Raw genomic sequence first — 16,937 nt, 5'->3', positions numbered from 1 at the left:
CCTCTGCTATCAAAACCCTTAAGAAACAGCTGCAAAGCTGCAATCAAAGGAACAAAACCGATGTGCACCCTCCCAGTCCTGGTGCTAAGCAACCACCAGGGTGTGTCCTCGGATGATGGAGTGAAGACATCAGTTACAAAGACAAGAATCCAAACTCTGCATCTGGAAGACAAACCTGAGTCTCGTTCCTACCGCAGAGGTTCTCAAATGCTGATCCCTAGGCTGACCAAACGGGCATCTCCTGGAATCTTCTTGGAGCTCTGTGTGGATCTCAGCCATCCATGTTTGAAGATGCCCTGGTGAAGATGAGGGGACCTAAAGTGTAGAGGCTATCACTATCCACAGAGTAGAGGCCTGCGGAGAAAGGGGGTGGGGTGGGGGTCTCGAACAAAGAAGCCGCCATGGAATTAAAAGCTTACTTCCAAAGTCGTGAAGCGAGGGTGAATAAATCAACGTCACAGAAAATCATTACAGACATATTTCTTTAAAGTTTGTTTTCAAAGAGTGTCTAAACCAATCATTGTGTTTGCTTTCAAAAAATGTTCATTTTTAAATTATTAAAATACAAAAAGAAAAAAAAAAACCTTTCAGAACACCCCGTTAAAAGTCTCCTGCAAAGAATTGGAGAACATTACCTAGCCACTCCTCGCCAGAACTGTTTGGCAACTGTCATCCCCAAAGGCTGGTGGGAAACAGGAGTGAGCGGCTAGACCTCGTAACTCAGCCAGCTTGAGTTAGCAGTAACGCTTGAACACAGAAGTGGGCTTGTGGCCCAGAGACCTAGCCAGGTGTGCACATGGCAGGCCATCCTCCTGAGCAGTGACAGTGGCCATACTCTCAGTGCCTAACCCTATCTGAGCTACATGACCCTCTCTTACCTGAATGGCAAGGGCTCCTCCCCTTCCTGAGCACTCTTTCTACTGAGGTCCTGGCCTCACATCTGCACATTCGATTCAGGATTCAGGCTCTAGGCAAGGCCGGTTTCCTCCAACACGGCATCACCCCTCAGAGTCCTCAAAACTTCTGGAATGTCAACAATGATCCTTTGTCACTTTGTGCCCTTTTCCTGTCGGGTAGCACCCTAGACCCACTGACTGGAAGGTGATTCTGCTTATGCCCTCTCGGACACAACAGCCTGGTCTCTTTGCCCACTTTCTGATGCGTTCTCTCCTCCTTGGGTGGTCCATTTCTTTCCAGTTTCCGGAACTTCTCACACCGTATAATTTCCGTTGTTTGGCTCATGTTTTCTCGCCTAGCATTTTCTCTGTTTTCCAACTACGTGAATTCTTTCTCCCATCACCTTTCAGCTTGACCCTGCATAGGTTGGCTCCTTTCAGCTCTCATTGGCTGTGCCATGGTCTCCGAAGCTTCGTGGAGCGATGTCTCCGTTGCTAAGGTCTTTGACTACATATGAATGCACGGAGTACCTCTTGGACATTAAGATGCACACTTAAGCATCACAAGAACAGAGATAAAGCAGATGAGACATAGGCATTAGGGGTTCTGTCCTTTCCTCCCTTCACCTAAAGAAAGCCACCCTGAAGACCCCCCCACCCAAGTCGCGATCCTTCACGCTGTCACTTCCTCTCATGCTGGTGACTTTCCTCATTTGGTTTATTATGTGTCTCGAGCTTATTTCCCTTTATGGATTTATTTTTTCTATATTGTACATATAATTGTATAACTTCACCTAATATAATAACGTTGCTTGGATCCTTGCATATATTATATAGTGACTAAATTGGTGTCATATAGAGTAGGCGTGCAGTTCCTTATTGGTGTAATTTCACTGGGGTCCAGTGTGCTCGGCTGACGTGCCCAGGCTTTGAAGATGCTGGTTAGTGCTGAGTCAGAGCTTCTGGGCACCGTGTAAGAAGGACGATGTTAGGAACACAGGCAAATCCACCTTTAAAGGAAAGCCAGGTAGACTACGTGTCTGCTATCTTTTGACCAGTTCTTGTGAAACCGGACATTCCACAAATCCCACAAACAGTTTGACTTGTAAAAGAATAAAATTGCTCACCAATTCAGTGAGTTCAAAATAAGTAGGCCAGTGAGTCAGATCATCAGATACGGACATGTGCTCCTGAGCCTGGCAGAGGGAGAATCAACCCCCACAGGTTGGCCTCTGGTCTTCACAAGTGGGCGGTGGATTCAGTATACACACAAAAATTGAACAGAGGTAAAAAAAAAAAGTATGAAATTAAAGGAAAAGAATGGGTGAACTTTTCTTCTCTTACTCATCTTTCCTGGAGTACCTAGAAGTCAGGTAACATGCCGTGAAACACCGGCCAGAGTAAAAGGCAGTACTATGTACCCTGACCAACATCTAACAGTCAACATGATATTTAAAATAGCTTTTCTTGAGAAAAAAAAAAAAGCACCAGCCCATCACTGCCCAGAATAATAACCATGGTTGTCAAGCGCGAAAAATCCCATTACTAAGGTGTGCTTTTTCCTCTTTATCTGATGTCATTTTCACATCTCTAATGTACTCTTATGTTATTAAAAACTCCCCAAAGTCCCACGTCCCCCCCACCAGTGTTTTACACCTTCGTTAATGACTGGGAAGGTAGGAAACGCAGCCCATGCGTGAAACCCGCCAGTGTCGACACATTAGAGATGCCGAAGGTTCGAGGAGAGGGAGAGATGACGGCTGGGAAGCATGAAGTCACACCCGTCTTGACAAATAATGAGAAAATGCCTAGCCACCGCCATGACTGACTCGTCTGAACCATAACGACCCAACTTAAGACACATACCAGAAGGGAACCCAAAACCTGGTATAGTCCTCGGTGGGAAATACCAGGCATGAGGGGGGGGGAGTTTGCCCCCATTCTATCTTCATGAGGGACAATGGATGGTTATACTGAAATCTTGGTGAAAGAATGTTCCAGACCAATAATACCGTATCTTTGCATTTGCATTTGGGGATGCAAAGCCTAGCTACGAAGGACACTCTTTACTTACCCTAGGAGAACTGGTCTTGGGGTGATCAAAGATGGAGGTCCTCTGAGGTTTATCTTCTGGTCCAGCATCAGTTCAAGCATCTGGGGGTACCCCCAAAAAAACAACATTGGTGCTCTTAGGGGACCAAAGGCAAACTGAGGGTCTTGCACCTTCCTGTCTGTTGGTCTTCTGAAGCTGTGAGAGGGGACAGAACATAGAAGCATCAGCATCACCATTATCATTACACGACTTTTCATTTCCTTCCTGCACCCCATCATCTATCTATCAAGTGACCGACATTGGTAGAAGCCATCACTGTGACCCTTGCAATCAACATCAAAGCAGATATTAGACCATCATTCCCTGGCAAAGGGAAAAAAAAACTTTCAAAGGATGAAGGAGCTGGCCCAGATTCACCCAACTAGTAAGTGGAAGCCAGGCTAGTCTGCCTTGTAAATTCTACATTTTCCACTCCACTGGACTACTTAGCCACTCCAGCAGACTGCCTCCCGACTTTGATACCACCCCTATCAGCAGATAAAGCCACGCTCTCCCCGGTTGCTAGTCCCTTAGCTCCAGAGCCAACAGCTCCCCTTTGGTTGGTGTTGTCATTATTAGAGATCCCTTCTCCAGTTCTCTGTGGCTTCTCCCCAAAATCTCCAGCAGCATGCCTCTCAGATGGCATGATCCTGAGAGGCCGCCGGCGTCCCTCCTCCCAAATGTCCCCTTCTAAACGGATGTCCAAGTGGTTTTTTTCTTTCCTTATCTTGATTGCATGTTAAACATTGGGTCAAATATTCAGAATCCATTAACTAAGCCTCAATATCATGGCATAAAAATACATCATGCTTGATGTGCATTTATTTCTATCTGCTGTCTCTACACTAGGCTTCTTCAACTCAAACTGAAGACTCTAGTCTTGACAGAGCACTAACTTTGTGAAACGTGGGAGGTGGGGAAAAAATAGACACCTAACACAGAGAAAAGCATTTTAGGGGGAAAATAACTTCCCTTTCCGAGCACCTTTCCCACCTACACTTCAAGGAGAGCAGATTGTTACCAAATATCTTCTCCTCAAGGATGTCTTTTGGATTCTGGAGAATAATAATATTATACAGAGTATGAGGAACTAAAAATAAACGAGGGTTGATTCTAAGAGACTGCATCTCGTAGTGTGGTCCCGGGGAAGCCAAGTAGCGGCAGTGGTCCTTTCAGAGGGTCTTCAAAGTTCAAGCTGCTTTCCACATACACCCAAGACATTGCTGGCTCTCTGATTCCTCTGGGCTCATGAGTGAGCAGGGTTGCTCCTGGAGGCCGTACGGCATGCAGGGGTGCTTCTGGAGACCGCACTGCGTGCAGGGATGCTCCTGAAGACCGCATGGCATGCATGGGTGCTCCTGCAGGCTACATGGCGTGCATGGGTGCTCCTGGAGATTGCATGGTGTGCAGGGGTGCTCCTGGAAACTGCACAGCATGCAGGGGTGCTCCTGGAGGTCGCACGGCATACAGGGGTACTTCTCAAGACCACATGGCATGCAGGGGTGCTCCTGGAGACCGCACGGTGTGCAGGGGTACTCCTGGAGACTGTGTGGCATGCAGGGGTGCTTCTGGAGACTGCGTGGCATGCAATGGTGGCATTGCTTTGACAGCGTATGTTCTAAATTTTTAAGAATTCTCACTTTTACTCTCCGATATGATAAACATTGCTACAATCCACTGAATTGGAAGCACTGTGAGATTCACACTAATTCTGAAGAGTATGGCACATTATCACAAACTGGGTGACTGATAAACCCTGGATGACAGTGTTCATTTATAGACTCTGGCGTCTGGAAGTACAAGGCACCAGAGATGTGGTATCCTGTGAAGACTCTTTCAGGGATGGTATCCTGGCACTGCAGACGGAAAAACAAGTTCCAGAAGGTTTCCTTGATGAGGTACTAGCCCCGGTCATGAGGCTGAGGCTGTGTTCCGATGACATGCCCACTACCATCTCCTTGAAGATTCATATTTCAGTGTATTCATGGGGAGGTACATACGAATTCTGATCATAGAAGAATCTAGAAGACTGTGAAAGCAAATGGCCTGAGAGCTGCTGTTACTATCCTAAGGCACAGTTGCTCAAGCGGAATTTACACCCCATGAACTCCCCAGAAAGCCCATCTCTGACCAGGGTGGGGATAGGCAGAGATGATATGGGAAACATGGGATGAATCCCAGCACCCCCACATCTGGCTACAACACACATCTGGCAAATTCTTCTCACACACGGCAATAAAACTGAGGGATGGCCACAAAGGGGAACTATCTATTCAATATCTGCACACTCCCTCGGTGCTGAGACACGGCAATCATCACCGGCTCGCCATAGAGAATTCAAATGAAAGAGGACAATAGAACCCCATTTCCATATTGTTGAAGTTCCCTCGGGGTTCCCGTGGATATACACATATGCCCGAGAAGTCCTGTACCATCCCTGGTGAGTCTTGCCATGCCTGCCTGTGATCTGTATAGGATGTGAAAGATGGGGGTGTGCCGGATGTGGGGTGTGGAGCGCCAACTCTCAGTCTTGTTGAGACTGTCCTCTGACCGGTGCTCGGAGTCAGCTCATATTGCCTCATGGTGGGTCCTTCAAAGGCAGGAATAGTATGGCTGGCATCCCAAGAATAACCACAATTCCACATTGGTAGCTGCTCGTACCCAGAGTGGCGATTATCTGATAAAAACAGGAATTTACAGATACCCACAGCCTGGGAACTTTGGGACGTGAAGAGAGGAATGAAGTGTCCTCTACAGAGGGTCAAATTCAGCGAAAGCTAATGTTTGGATCAATCCACACCCTTAATCCCAGCGGCTTTCTGTCAAGGGTCCTGCTTCTGAGCTGTAACAAAAAGTCCAACCCTGTTCTAAACAGTCATTCCAGACAATAAAATCCAGGCAAGGATTATTATGTAGAATGGTATTTCTAGTATCCCGAACTTCCAAATGCTTCTGGTTAGGTCTATGATCTCACCAGTTCCTGCTGAGCAAGTACAGCCAAGGCAAAGCATTCTCCCTGTAGTTCAGCTCAGGAGACTCAAGCTGTGATGACTTAACATTACAAATGAACCTGACGGGGTTAGCTGGAGGCTTAATATGGTTAAACAGGAACTGTTTATGTTATGTATATTATACCACTAACAAAAATATGCATGCTAGTTCACATACGAAATTGTACGTTACACCACAATTAAAAGGCTCACGCGATAATGAAGCAAAAGCAATCCGGCCCTGCTCTGAGCCGCCTAAATCATTACAATGGGCTGGGTTAGGCGGGCGGATTGTGAGAAAAACAAACACCGGCGAAGCCTCCTCGCAGGGAGCAGGAATCCACACTTGGGCAATAACATGGATCTCGCTCTCTGGACTTTGAACACAAAGATTATTCTAATCGCTATGTATGCAGCTGTTAAAAACGATAGAACGGCACAGGAGAGGCTTGTGAACGTTGGACTGCCCTGGACTGCCTTGGACCAGTGCGTTCCCTGCGAAACCTGACACTGTTAGATATGGCCACCTCGCCCAGACAGCCACGGTTCTGCTGAAAGCGGGACTTGGCTTAACCTCTACATATAAGCTCAGAGTCAGCATTTCAGGGAACTGTGATCTGGAAATCCAAGCATCAAGGCTGTGGGTTTACCGGGCGGTTATGGGGTGGTGGTGTTTCTCTGTTGTAAGTTTTTTGGGTGTAAGATACTGGAGACTGAGTTTATATGGCCTTCTGCATTCTAAACAAACATTATCCCAAGCCCCCTCTCAAAACTGGCCAAGTTGGCCATACTCTAATCTATAACTGAACTGAGACCGGTCTCAGCCTCCTCAGTAAGTCTGGTTACAGGCCCCCATCACAGGCATAGTGCTATGAATTATTTAAAAAGTGAACATTATACTTCTTAAACAGTCAAGATTTCTATAACACTTACAGAGTTAAAATAACCAGGTTACCAAGCAATATAGAACAAAATTCTACTTTTACATTAGAAATATACAAACATAAGATTGTGAAATTTAAAACAAAAAAAATTTAATAGTGGATCCACGTGGAGAAGATAGGAAGTGGGAAATTTCAAAAAGGCAGGCCAATTTTAAATATGGGATGGGATTTGTCGACTAAAATGGCCTTTCATAGAAAGCGGTTCTATACATCTAAATTTAGCCTGCCAAGGATAATCCAGCCAACAACTCGGGACATTCATTATGTTTCAGTCTTTTTACTAAAATAGGCATGGGCTTGATTCACTAAATTAAGGTATAATTTCATATACAAAAGCCTTTTCAAACCCCAACAATGCAAGCAAGTAACTTATGCCCTGAGAGAATTAAAAACTTGGCATTGTAAGGCTGAGGTTATTCTTCTTACATGTTCTACCCGATGGCCATAAGCACATAGGTATCCCTTTAAGAAGCAAAACAGGAACTGTCCAGAAGACAGCAAGAGTACATTACAAGAGTCCTCAATCTCTGGCCCAATTCAAAGGTAAATAATTATGTCCAGACTGTGACAGCTAATACTCCAGCAGAAAAGCCATGTCAACATGATCATGCAACATGGCATAGGAGCCACCACACTTTCCCAAAATCTGTGAACTGCAAAGTGATGAACATGCTGTGTTCATGACAGGTCAGCCCTTTGGAGATAATCAGCAGCAATGTAAACAGCACTTAGAAGGAAGCTTTGTAGGGGAGATGGCTCAGCAGGGAAGCACACTGGCACCTCTTGCAGAGGACCTGGATTTGGTTCCCAGCACCCACAGGTTTATAACTACCTGGAACAGGAAATCTGATAACCTCCCCTGGCCTCTGTGATTTCCCAGGCACAAATGGGGTGCACAAACATGGGTGCAGGCCAAACACTCCCACATGTAAAATAAAAACAAATCGTTAAAAAGAGGCATTGCAGCCAAGCAGAGAGCGAGGCTGGAGTAGAATACAATGCCATTTGTCACTGTTCTCTGACACCCAGCCAAGATGCCTTGCTAGGTGAAGAAGCTTGCCATGAAAGATGGGACCTGAGCTTAAGGATCCAAGTAAAGTGGGAGGGGAGGGCCAAGCCTGTAAAGCTGTCTCCTGACCGTCACATGTATATCGGGGACAAATAAGAGAAATAAGTAAACCCAAGAAAAATTTTTCTTAAAAAAAAAAGACCAAAAAATATAGAGAACTAAAAAGTGTCTTTAGACAGTTACCTCAATAGATAGATCTATAGCTATATTCCTAATCAATGCATTCGGATGATGAAAAAAACTACTTGAGAAAAAAAAATATTGCTTCTTTCAATATTTCAATATTCTTTCAATATTTCAGGTTTTCAGGCCTTGCTTCCATTTTTATTTTCATCCAAAGAAGAATCAAGTTTGGAATGCTGTGGGAACCATTAGTTTTGGTCCTGACGGTCCGAAAGGCAAAGGAACAAGAGATTGATGTTATTGACAATGACGGCACACTTGATGTTGTCTTCTACTTTTTAAGATTTATTTATTTTCTTTTTATATGCATGTATGTGAGCCGATGTGAGTGCACATGCCCCAGGAACACGCAACTGCCCATGGGGGCCTAAAGAATGTGCAGGTCCCTAAACGAGAGCTACAGGCAGCTGTGAACTGCTTGGTGGGGGTGCTAAAAACTAAACTCAGGTCCTGTGCAGGAGCAGCAAGCACTCTCAATTACTGAGCGTCTCTTCAGTCCCTGTCTTGTCTGTCTGGATAAAAGGGAAGATGTAACGATTTGTGTGGACTAGAAGAGTTTCGTATTCTCTAGATCAGATTATTTAAATCCAGGAAGATTGAGAACTTACCCCTCTTTATATTTATGTGTCTGTTACATCAGAGTAGAAGTGGAGGGGAAATGACTATCAGATGGGGAGGAGGGACAATAGAGGTAAATAGAAGCAGAGCCACATAATATCTGTGTGCATCAAAATATCATAATAGATCTCATTATAAATACGCTAACTGAAGAACATGACGGGCAAAGAATTATCCAAAATGAGAAGAAAAAAATCTGTGAACAAAGTCACATAAATTCATTCTTCTAATCAAAACTATTTATTCAAAGAATGTCTGCAGAAATAGTAGTTTGGTACTGTTTACTACATGCCTGGAATTTTCTTGATTGCTTGACAGACAAAGCAAAGCCTGGCGTTTCTCTCTGTGTAAGGAGTCTCTCATTGTCCCCCCGGAGTGAAAAGGAGAAGCCCTAGCTCTTTGGTGCCTCAGTGTCTCCCCTCTGGTGACAGAGACAGTGACATTGACATTAGGTCACTCAGCCTCCGTCAGAAGCGACAAGGCCTTCTGGTTCCATGGCTGCTATGCTGAGGCTCCAATGGTACCTTCCTTCTAGACACGGGGCTGTCTACCTGCTGTAAATACAAAGGGGAACGACACCACCTCCGACTCTGAAGATCTTGTATTCTTGCCTGGAATGGCATGCATCAGCCAATACGGAATGATCCCTGCTGTGATGGGGACATCACAGGGTCCTCTGGGATCTGATTTAAACTCAGAATGCCGGGGAGTTGGCAAGTCCTCTTGAAGGAGGCCAATCCCCATCTGCACCTCAGTTAGCTGAAGCATTATTCTCAGTAACAAGGACCTGGAGTGATGTAGCAAGCTTTCTCTTTAGACCACCAACCAGCTCCCGAATAAAGATATGGAGACTTGCTACTAATTATGAATGCTCTGCCTTAGCTTAGGCTTGCTTCTAGCTAGCTTTTCTTTTTAACTAAAATTAACCCATTTCTATTAAACTATGTGCTGTCCCAAGGCTTGTTTACCCCGTCTATGCATTGTCCATCCTGCTTTCTCCGTGGTCTGACTAGCTGGTCCCTGACTGGCTGGCCTGTCTTCTCTCTCTGTCAGCAAGCCCCACCTATCTCTCCTCTCCTAGTCATTGGCTGTTCAGGTTTTTAGTAGACCAATCAGGTACCTTAGGCAGGCAAAGAGAAATAGCAACACATGTTTACATAGTTAAACAAAGGCAGCATAAACAAATGCTACACATCTTTACATAGTTAAACAAATATTCTATTCCACAACAGAGCCAGCCTAGGCATGCATCAACAGGTGAATGGATACATATATCCAATGGAACTTTATTCAACCATAGAGAAATAAAAAAAATGATGGGAAACCTGTGGGAAAACTGATGAATCTGGAAATTGCTGTAGTGAAAAAATCCAAACTTAGGAAGGCAAATATAATCTCTTTTTTTCTCAAATGTAGGTTTTATAGGTGTTTTTTTACTTATTTTGAGACAAATATCATGGTATAGCCCTAGATGTCCTAGAACTCAGTATGTAAACCAGGCTTGCCTCAGACCTATAGCTATTCACCTGCTTCTGCCTCCTGAGTGCTTTGATTAAAGTTCTTTATTTTTATGGGCGTGTATTTTATGTAGATGTGAATACAAGTACTGCAATTAGAAAGGAGACCTTGTCGGGAGGGGTGTTTAAGAAGAGAAAAAAATGCAATAGAATGCATGGGGCACAGAAGCAGAAAGAGGGAAAGTAGAAATGAGCAAGGTCAAGAAAAACCAAGGAGGGGGGGCTGAGAGTGATTAAGGGTGACTTCTCTTCCAAAGGACCTAAGTCTGATTCCCAGCACCCACGGTGTGATTCCCAGCATGCACGGGGCAACTCATAACCCATTGTAACTCGGTGCTAGGGAGCCAACGCCTTCTTCAGGCCTCTCAGGGCCTTGCATGCGCATAGCACGCAGACATACAAGCAGGACAGGCATCCACACACATTTTAAAAGTTAAAAAGTATGTTTGAACATGAAACTTATTACTTTGTATGCTGATTTAAAGAACAAATTAGCAGGACTAGGAAAAGGCCTAAATTAAATAGGCTGGAAGAAGCCCCGGAGTTGGAAGGCAGTCTTTGCCATCTTGGACCTTGGTGTGAAACCTATCTAAAGGCCAAGTCAAGGGAGGGAAGTCCAACTGCTGGGTTTGCAAGTGGCTCCATTCGGGATTCCTAAGCTTTATCTCAACTCAGTGGACAGCCACTGAAAAGCCCTGAGCCAGAAAAGTCCGGGGCTGAAATGTGGCGAATCAGCCAGGGGTCATTCTGGGTGTGAGCAGAGTTGAGAGACTACTGGTAGCCCAGCCCAGAGAAGAAACGGTTTGGAAACTCCTCTTTAGGAAGAGGCTGCTCAGGCAGGTGTGTCCTCGAGTCAGATCAGAACAAAACTCCAAAGTCCCAGGGAATGCTGAGCTTGAGGAAACTTTGTCATATGCACATAAACAACAAGGATAAGCGCTGAATCCTCCGAAGAGATGTCTTTTCTTAGAGATTTTGAAATCAGGCCCATCTCTGTTGAGCAAACCTTGTTCTTTTTATGGACCATTGACCTGAGACATGTACACACACTAACAAGTTTCTTTGAGGTGTGAGGAGCAAGTCTGTCACTTTGAAATGTCACTCATCGTTTCTACTTAGAAAACTTTATAATATAGTTTCTCTAGTGCCAAAGAGTTCACAAGTGTTTACAGGACCCCAGTGTGATTCCTGGATACAGAACTCAGTGGAGTCCATTCTGGCACTATCCTAGTCTGTCAGATTGACGTTAGCCCAACCCTGTGGGCGGGCCTATCTGCTACAAACAGCTACCGCATCTCAGACAGGAACAACTCATGAAAGGAAGGGTAGGCCAAGACAAAGACCGCCAAGGTCCTGCTTGGCATAGTTGTAAGATACTGCCACCGTTTACACTGGCCCCTCACACACCTTGAACTATCCAACACCATCTTTTGAGATGCAGTGATCGGCTATATCCTCAATACGTTCATTTCAGATCTAGAAACATCTACTTAACCAAAAAGAAAAAAAAAACTTTTTGGGTCAACTTTTTTTCTTCCTTCCCTAAATATAACCTAGCTGAAGGAAATGAACATTTCCAATGCTGAAAATAAACTCAGGCCGCCTTCCAGGAGGGAATTCCTGAACATACTCAGCAGCTGAGAACTGACTAAGCAAAAAATCAGTTGTTGTTAGAATTTGGTGGGACCTGAAAAATAGATACCTGTCTTTGCAGTTCCTGGTGTTACTAGGGCCAGTGAGGGCTTCTAGTGATTGCCTAGGCCATGACAGTCATGGGCCATCAGCAACATTTTCTCCTGGAAGGGAGACCTTACTGGATTTCTCATGTTCTGGGTCAACAGTGGTCTTGCATTTTAACCCCCAAGAATCACAATTAAACCTCACCTTCTGCTCCATAAAAATAGAAGAGGTATGCATGGAGAGAATACACGTTAGCCAGGACCAGAACTTCTGACTCCCGCTTCCAGCCTTCAGAAAGATCACAGGAAGTCTCTTCCCATAAAAATATTTAAAAAATCTAAATGAGTGAGAACAAATTACCACTCAACAGAAAGAATCCCCAGGGCCTTCAAACACACTGTCATGGGTGGAGGCTGCTCGTTCGTTTCCTGGCCACCCAGACCCCAAAATAATCACACAGAAACTGTATTAATTAAAACACTGCTTGGCCAATCACTTAAGCGTATTGCTAGATAACTCATATCTTAAATTAACCCATTTCCATTATTTTTTATTTTACCACTTGGTTTACCGCAAGGTTCCGACTGGTGGCTTGCATCTTTCTCCTTTGGCGGCTACACGGTATCTCCCTGACTCAGCCTACTCTCTGTATCAGATCTCCTGCCTGGCTACATTGTGCCCTGCTATATAGGCCCAGAGAAGATTCTTTATTAACCACTGGTAATAGAACACATTCACAATATACAGAGAGGAATCCCACATCACAGGGTTTGATCTTAAAGGTGAGGAAGCAATGCTAGCATTTGTGGCCAGCGACCAGCATGGTCCGAAGTGATACGGTGCCAACAACTGCCAGCTTATCTTGTATCTTGATAACTTATTTCTCGGCAAAGGCTGCACTTCCAAGATAATTAACTCCAAGTTACTGCTGAGTTTGCATGTGTCCCCCCCAGATCAGAAAACAGCCCAGGTCCTCCTTCACTCTGGGAGAGTTCTGATCACAGGCAGCAATGCATCGAGCCAAGAACAAGGCAATGTCAAGTGCAAATCTCTGTGGTGACGTCACGGTCTGCAGTTCTGGAAAAGCGTATTGATCAGCTGCTGCTGTGTGAGAGCTTTCCGCAAAGGGCGGGACTTACTCTGGAACTTTCTGGGACTAGAAACTAGCTTGCTTTTCAATATTTAATTTGAAGAATTAAAAAGCAAACTCTCTAGGGATATTGCAGATCATGACAAAAGGTTCTATGAGGATTTCGTGATTTTTAAATATGAAAGAAGGGGAGGGAAGAGAGCACTTGAGAGAAAGGGGGTGGAGGAAAAAAGGGAAATGCTATCTTACCAAAAATATACAATAATACAGCTAGTTTGATGAAGAGGGAGCTGCCTGACTTTCAACTCTTTACCAAACAATTTCCCTTACCCCTGCTTATTCTCTGAGGTACAGAATGCCATCCTCAATTTATATAAGAGATGTGTGTGTGTGTGTGTGTGTGTGTGTGTGTGTGTGTGTATGATGTAGGTGGGTCTTCTGTCTATGTGTTGCTTTCATTGGTCAAATAGAGAGACTGCCTTGGCATTTGATAGGACAGCAGCTTAGATAGGTGGAGTAGACAGAACAGAATACAGAATGCTGGGAGAAAGAAGCAGAGTCAGACAGACGCCATGAAGCTCTGGCCCGAGATGGATGTAGATTAGAATCTTCCAGGTAAGCCACAACCCTGTGGTGATAAATAGATTACTGGGCACTAATTGTTGTAAAAGGAACTGTGGGCCACTTCCCGCTGCCCGGCTAGCTTTACCCAAGATAATTACACGGAAATTGTATTCTTTTAAACACTGCCTGGCCCATTAGTTCTAACCTCTTATTGGCTAACTGTTACATATTCTTTTAACCCATTTCTAATACTCTGTATCACCACTTGAGTATGGCTTACTGGCATGAGTCTAACCAGCGTCCTTCTCAAAAGAAGACCCATGGCGTCTTCCTGACTCTGCTTTCTTTCTCCCAGCATCCTGTTCTGTCTACTCCACCCACCTAAGGGATGGCCTATCAAAGGCCAAGGCAGCTTCTTTATTTAACCAATGAAAGTAACACATAGACAGAAGACTCATCCTACATATATATGGAAATCGAGAGAGAGGTTGAGCTGAGATCACACAGCTAGAAAATGAACCTAGGATGCATTTCCTGAATCATAACTTGTTTGTGGTTTTGCTTAGCCTTTGAAAGCATTCATGCCATGCAGCCAGGTCCCCTGGTTATGCCTGGAAAGACACGGGATACCTGCTATATGCCAGTCAGTCATTGACTGAGCAATGATAGCTCCTTCAGAAAGCCATGAAAAGATCTGCCTTTCAATAGTTATTTAATTCATAGACCAGATAGCTGTTTTCCCAGACACCGAATTTCATTCTAAAGTTTGTATGCTAAGGTAAGAGAAATAACCCATATCTCAACCACCCTATCATCCTATCAGGGTTAGTTAAAAAAAATTCTCTAAAAGTCAGAAAAGCTAAAATTCTGAGATATAGATCTCTCTTGAATCCCTAAGTTTTTTGAAATATGTATGTATGTATGTATGTGTGTATGCATATTTGTAGAGACTTACAGAAATTGAAATGATGAATTTTGCATCTCCAAATGAAACCATCATATCTTTCATGTGGTCTCTAAGCACAGTCTGTAAAGAACTTCTGGTCTGGCCACAGTGATGCTTGCTAATCAGTTCTCAGAGACGATGCAGAATAAGGTATAGTAAAAAAAAAAAAAAAAAAAAAAAAACAATGACAAATCAATACTGCAAATTTGCCCAATGTCTATGAGGTTCCATTTCGCTTGGGAAATGTTTTCCAAGGGCTTTGACTTTCAAAGGGCCAGGTTGTACGTGGAGCTTTAATAATACAGAAAGAACTTTATTTCCCCTGTGGGCTGAGTGGTCATCTTAAGAAAGAAAGTGCTAGATTTAAAATCTCTTGAGCCTCTTTAATGAATTTGCAGTACTGCAGGAAACTGCTGTTTACAAATTAAAAAAATATAATCTAAAACATTTTAATAGAATGCCTGATTCTGAAGATTATGTCGGGAATTATTTTCAGAACTTTTCAATTCTACATCTACTGGTATATAATTTAGTCTTTGGTTTGAAAAGTGATTGGTTAAGACCATTGGTTAAGCCTGTTGCCAGATTTTCTAATTTAGTTCATATTTACCAAATACGCAATCCATTATTTCCTGTCTTTACATCTGGGGCAAACTACAGCTACAGCAATAGTAGTAGTAGTCAGTGTTAGTGTCAGTGTAGTTGTACTACAGCTACAATACTTACACAACTACAGCTACTACAACAAGTGCAACTACTCTGACTATGACTTCTACGACAATTACAGCTACGCCTGTCACTACCATTCCTAGGGCCTCTACTGTGTCCAGGATTCTTCTGGATGAAGTTACTACTCTTTGGATATAATTTCTCAAACACACAGGAAACCACTCAGCACATAGCTTTATCTATAGCTACTCCTAGATGTGTTCTATTTTTGTAATTTTAGCCATTCCTTAGTCATTTTTTTCCTGGTGTCAATTGTTCTCCGGGCTCTGCTGCAAGCATTGGAGATTCAGTAGGAAACAAAATAGGATAAAAATCATTCTTTTCTTGAAACTCTTCTTGTAAAGTTAGAAGGTGCAAGTGCAGTTAGATAAAGACAGAATGCGGTGCTAGGTTGTAGGGTGCTAGGTTGTATGGTGCTAGATTGTAGGGTGCTAGATTGTAGAGTGCTAGATTGTATGGTGCTAGGTTGTAGGGTGCTAGGTTGTAGGGTGCTAGGTTGTAGGGTGCTAGATTGTAGTGCTAGGTTGTAGGGTGCTAGGTTGTAGGGTGCTAGATTGTAGTGCTAGGTTGTAGGGTGCTAGATTATAGTGCTAGGTTGTAGGGTGCTAAATTGTAGTACTAGATTGTAGGGTGCTAGATTGTAGTGCTAGGTTGTAGGGTGTTAGATTGTAGGGTGCTAGATTGTAGGGTGCTATTGGAAAGACCTGTGCTGGCTGGAGAGAAGGCAGATGGGAAGAAGGGAAGGCAGCTTTCAATATGGTGCCCAGATAAGATATTCCAGAGGAAGACACACCTGAGCAAGGATCTGAAGTGGTGAGAAAGCAAGTCACGGGATTTCAGGGAAACTGAGTCCCAGGCGGAAGGCAGAGCTTTAAAGTCAACGTATCCTGAGGGCACACAAGGCAGAGCACAGGAAGTGACAAGTGACAGAGGCGGGAAAGTAGAGGCTGGCGTTAGCATCTACCTTTTTAATTGGGAAGAAGTGGATAGAACTGAGCGAAGGAGTGAGGTGATACCTGATATATCTCTGTGTTGGGTGGTGGTGCACACATGCATGCCGATTGTGTCTGTGCACGTGTGTGCATGTGGAAGTCAAAAAATCACCCCAGGCGTTGCTCCTCAGATACTTTTAACTTTTTTTTTTTGAAACAGGATCTCCCTTTCATTGGCCTGGAGCTCACCATGTAGGCTAGGTGGGCTGGTGAAGGAAGGCCCACGAATTCACTTGTCTTTGCACCCCAGTGCTAGATTACAAGTGTGTGCCACCATGCCCAGCTTTTACATGAGGTCTAGGAGTTGAACTCAGGCTTTTGTGCTTTCAAGGCCAACACTTTACCAAATGAGCCCCCTCCCATATTTCTCCTCTTCAATTATTCTTTAGACCGATGGGTTGACAACAGTCCCCAGAAGACTGAGAAATGGCCAGCACAGGAGAACAACTAGGGGCTATCACAAAAGTGGAGAAGAGGGGTGACGCCGAACTGAGATGCGCCGAACCGAGATGAGTCCTGTGGAAGCGGTAACAAAGGGCTGAATGCTGGACCTATCTGAAAGCAGAGCCAACAGAACTTGCCATAGATTAGGTATGGATGTGGTCAGTGATAACTTCAGGAATTTGA

Source organism: Alexandromys fortis, unplaced genomic scaffold (genome assembly GCF_014885135.2).
Source record: "Alexandromys fortis isolate MF-2015 unplaced genomic scaffold, M_Fortis_MF-2015_v1.1 scaffold_143, whole genome shotgun sequence".
NCBI classification, from domain to species: Eukaryota; Metazoa; Chordata; class Mammalia; order Rodentia; family Cricetidae; genus Alexandromys; species Alexandromys fortis.
The sequence above is the reverse complement of the archived record's forward strand: the minus strand, read 5'-3'. Positions refer to the sequence as shown.